This window comes from Gigantopelta aegis, unplaced genomic scaffold (genome assembly GCF_016097555.1).
Source record: "Gigantopelta aegis isolate Gae_Host unplaced genomic scaffold, Gae_host_genome ctg2410_pilon_pilon, whole genome shotgun sequence".
In the NCBI taxonomy this organism is placed as follows: domain Eukaryota; kingdom Metazoa; phylum Mollusca; class Gastropoda; order Neomphalida; family Peltospiridae; genus Gigantopelta; species Gigantopelta aegis.
In genome coordinates this window covers 20,440-25,752 of record NW_024532921.1, presented here as the reverse complement: position 1 = coordinate 25,752, position 5,313 = coordinate 20,440, and the positions used below count along the sequence as shown (strand labels likewise).

The window sequence follows — 5,313 nt, the reverse complement described above, 5'->3', positions numbered from 1 at the left end:
TAAATTGAGTGATGAGTGAAGAAGGCGATGAACAGGAACAAAGAGGACAACAAGAAGGAGGACAGTTCATCAGAGATAGTACAACATCTTGTTAATGGAGAGGACGAATGGAGCTCTGAAGATGATGTAGCAAGTAATCCTGATAATACTGAGAAGATGGTGTTACATATTGTTTATCACAAAATCTTTCAGATGAAGACAATGAAAACCAATAACAGCATTTCCAAACTCTCAATTGATAGACTCATACCCAAAGCCAATAGACTCAAACCCATCCCAGATTTGCCTGAGAACGAGTCTTCATCTGTAGAGTGTACTCAACAAGTATTAATGGAGGAAGGTACCTATTCAACATGTTAAATCAAAACATGATATCCTTTTTGTTATTCAGCTGATGTTATTGCTGTACAAGAAGCTATGGTTGGCTTTTCTCTCCCTCTCTCTGTTGTCCCAAACTGGGCACAGAACTTACCTGAGGATGTGTGGAAAAAAGAGTTATTAGAAGGAATTAGAAAACAACGAAGACCTGATAATCATTAAATCATTTTTTACTGTATCGTCAAATGTTTAAATATTTCAATATTAAGTATTTAACTTATGTAAGGTCAGAAGAAAGACGAGAGAAGTGTAACTGCAGACAGATACCTCTATTATTTTAGATCCTTGTTACATAATGTAGTAGAGATGCTATCTCTTCATGATTTTGCCATTTACACTAAGTTTTTAATTATATCACAATTTAAATTTAATTTGCATATAAACAATTCCTGGTGTCTATCAAGAAATCATAACACTTTGTCTTAAATATCTAACAAAAATTAACCAAGCCAGTTAATAAAATAATATTAATTACACTGATCAAAATTACTGTAAACAATTTCACAAATATCTTGAACAACAAAAAGCAAAAAAATAGAACATGATTTCAAAAATACTAACAATTTCCAAAAAAAGAGACATGAGACCTATTTTGATTTTGAACAAACATTCATAATATTGTAATGATTGTTGCAAAGTATGATAACATTAAAAATAAGCTACTATGTTCTCAAGACCACCCACTCAAATATGAGGGACAGTTCCAATGTTAAATATATCATTTTACCACACACATACACAAATGGATTGAGTGGAGAGGAGATGAAACATTTTAAGATTCATTAGTTACCGTCGATCAACGCGCCATGAGGTTGATACTGTTGTAAAGCCTCTTTAGTATTAGGATCCACTTGTAAAAAGGACTTGCGATGAATTAATTTATGGCCTTTGGCTGACATGATACCCCTCAGGAGATGGTTTGCTATGGAAACAAAGATAAATCACATGATAATCACATGATATGTCATACCACAGCTTCGGCACCGCTTTTTACTTCTTCAGTTGTAGGCAGACTGTCGGGAGTTGTCGGTCAGAAGATATAGGAGGTAACCTTGGTAACATTGATTGATGAAAAACATTTCAGGAGAAGACAATTTGCTACATATGGGCTCTGTAGAGCTAATTTCTCAATGGCTGACCAGGCATCTTCACGATCTTTCAATACCTTGGCTTCTCTGAGTATCAAAATAATATGATAGTTGTAATAAAATTATTATAACTGACTGTTCTAATTCTTCCTTGTATTTGTCACTGCATTCATCAAAAAGTTTTTGATTCATTTCAGCAAATATCTTGAGAGCATTATAAATTATCCCAAATATGGTCCTAATAAAAGTCAATTAAAAATGGCAAACAGAAGTGGGAGGAGTTTACTTGTTCCAATGTTGTTTGGAGTGACGTAGTAATGCCGTAAAAATTACCGGGAATAGTACTTGAGGATTGTCTCCTACTAGACTCATAATATAATCGTTACTCCAATAATAAAGAGCTCGTTCTGCAACCTAGATGAGAATTATATCAATCGTGATCAGATAATCAGGCGAAGTTCTTACTTGAAAGTGTGGTGAGGAAATACACTTGGAATTTGCTTAAAAAGTGGTTGCATTACTTTTACAAATCTACTGGCTCCATAACATCTAATATCTCCTCTAACTCATTTAAAAACATCACTTCTTTAGGACTGTGAACTTTTGCCCAAAATTTTAAGCAGTCCTGTGACAACCTGAAACAAGACCAGTAAAACTAGAAAAACAAGTTAAATTAGTGGTCCAAACCGGTTCAGTAAGAGACGGGTCTTTTTCAAGGAATTGTACGACACAATATGCTAACTGTGGATGATAGCAACTAAGAGATTTGACTTTGTGAGAGGAATGAGAACACGAAGTAAAAACATTTTATGTTCCTCTTTTAGAGGCAACGCAAATCCATTAATAATACTGTAGAAATTTGACAATAAAGTAATGTTATAGCATTTTTTGTATACCTTCCTAATATCTCCAACAGTTCAGCAAACTCCATTGTGTTTCTCTGTTTCATAAATAAACCTGATAATAATAGAGAATAGTACTCTATCTTGTTATCTTAAAATAATTGTAGTATTTTAGTGTGTGTCAGATACTATCTAGCGGGAACACTTCAGATCACCATCTCCCTTTTGTGGAGATTGTCATACCCCAACAGGTTCATCACACACACACACACACACACAGCCACACCCACCTAATTATATCTTACCTATAAAATATGTTACTAATTTGTTTTCGGATGTGAGCTCTGAGACCCAAAATTTCCCATAAATTCGATGAAGTGGTGGTCTTCAAAAAAATCTCTCTCCCGAGGGTCTTCACTATCAAATAATTCTAAATAACTAAAGGGCGTGATCAAAATGAATGGTGTGGTCAACCATTTCTTACGTGTCCTACGACTTCTGATCGATAAATTTCTTAGCTATACCAGGTTGAAAATCCTGTGATTCTAAAAACCGCAGAAAAAAAAAACTCGTAGACAATTTGCAAATGTGGCCACGATGTTTCCAAAACAGGTTCATCTTCTTCAGGATCAAACTCAGCACCTGTTGGATTAGTTGACGGTGGAAGTGCTCTGAATGCATTAACTGCAAACTATAAAGAAATATTTTTAGTAAGTATGATTCCCTTCATATGGTATTAGGTTTATACAATAATATATACTGCTACAAATAACAGGATCAACTCCCACACATACTACAAGTATGTACAACAAATAAATGACTGTCCAATAAGACAAGTCCTCCATTAGTTCCATCACATGTATATATACATCCATCAATTTCTATCTGTCCATACCATTTGTACTGCCTCAGGATAGATAGGTTCTGTAATAATCCCACGGTTATGTGTAATATAGTCAACAAGTTCATTTAAAGCTGCTCTCTTTACTTCCTTGTATTTCAAGTCACTTAGAGGATCTCGAGTAAAATCAAAGATAATAGAGCATTGATGTAATTTTTGAAGGAACAGCTCCTCACGATTGTTAGGAGTAGCATCTTTAAATAACAAATATGAACATAATAAGAGCAAGGGCATTAAAAGAATACATACCCTTTAGCAAAGGTAATTTTTGTATTTCTCTATTTTTACTAATGTAAAATCTCGAGGAACCTTGTCTGCTATTACTTCTTCGAGGTGAGCCTGAACCTTGGAGCCTGTTCATTAAACTGTTTTATATGCCAATGGAGCTGATCCCTACAATAAGGAAAAGGAATATCCCTGTAATTAGAGTAGAGATTAAAGGGATACTATTTTGAGGATAACCCTGTAATTAAAGCATATAATTGGTATTAATTTCAAAGCAATGACATCATTGGTATCTAATGACTTATGACTAAGTACTGTAACGTGAGACAAAAATGTGTTATTAGACCATTTACACAGACACCTTACACTAATTACAACCACGCCCATTGATACCCTCATCTGTACACAAAGTGTCAAGTAAGTGAAATGGTTGAAATAAAGGGATTAAATGGATAGATGTCACAGACATGGAATGGACAGACATAAATATAATGGATGGATGGGTGTACTAACAGCATGAATGCCATCGATATCTCTAGCACTTAATCCTCCGGGAGGTGGGGGCGGAGGAAGTAATTGAGCTTGGTCCGTTGGTGATGGAGGTTGCACTGATGTTTGAGGTGAAGTTTCATTAGATGTTTGCTTGGAGTTACCAGGTTGTGGTTGTTTGGCCTGACCCTAAATTTTAATGTAATCATGGTATGTAATAATGGTGTGATAATTATCCTCACTGACCTTGTCCTTTTCTTTGTCTTTGTCTTTCTTTCCTTTACCTATAGGCATTTTGAAGAGATGGTAAATGGATACAGCTCTTGTGTTATTATATGTTTTGGTCGAGGAGGGATCCGTCTTTGTTAGAATCTGTTAGTGAACATTCCTCGTCATGTTTCGTGGTCGAAGTGTGATCACGTGAGCTAATAGTGACGTCACCTTGTCTAATAATTAAATAATCATAATTTTCTGCAGATCGGGTAGCTTAGTTTTTTTTGCAAAGAAGATGAAGGGCTCCCTTAATGACTTACTAATTCTTTTTATATTACTGGTGGTAAGTGATTCTTATTATTTTAGTATTATATGTGTTTATATTTTTGTGTAGAATTCAGGTCAAGCCAGATATACACTACAGATTAGAGCAGTCAACTATTACAATCCTAACAATCAAGACTGGGACGGTGGTTGTTGTGATTATGGATTCTTTTCTCCTGTGGCACATGTGATGTCTATTTCAGGTTCTGCATCAGAGCATCAGGTTCTGATGCAAGGAATGCCCATGGTTGTTGGGCCTCAATGCAAACTAGTAATGATATTACTACAAATAACTATAACTTTCCTACTAGTGGAGAGTTATATAGTGGAGCTGGTGTTTATAATCCAATGACATTTTCCAGAAATGAAGCATGGCCAGTAAGTACTGTTACTCCTAATAATCATTGTGCATTATATTCCATATATCCATATAAAGGGATCTATTCAAGTTCTTGTTGTCATTGACGATTCTGACCCAGATGCTGATGATCTGATTGATAGAGTAGCTTTCAATATAAATCGTAGTCCAACAGGAACATGGTCTGATAATATTCATTCAAATGGTTACTACGGCAAAGCTCAGTTTAAAGTTCAAGTTCTTCTCTCTTGTCAATCAAACTATTACACCAGTAGTTTGTTCAGTTTATTGTGTTCCCAAAATGATAACACTAATGGGCATTATGACTGCAGTAGTCAAGGAGAAAAGATATGTAAAAATGGTTATACTAATCCCAGCGGAAATTGTCTAACACGTAAGAAAGAATAACATTGTTGTTATTATGTCTTTATATTTTATTTTCTCTTATCATTTTTTTATTACCGAACACAGTTTTCATTTGTTAATTGTTGCTAT

The 5,313-nt window shown here is 34.9% G+C and overlaps 1 pseudogene; it reads right to left on the bottom strand.

Annotated features, from left to right (window-relative positions):
* Window positions 1–1,408: 1,408 nt before the first annotated feature.
* LOC121391430 lies at window positions 1,409–3,570 on the bottom strand (annotated as a pseudogene).
* Window positions 3,571–5,313: the final 1,743 nt, after the last annotated feature.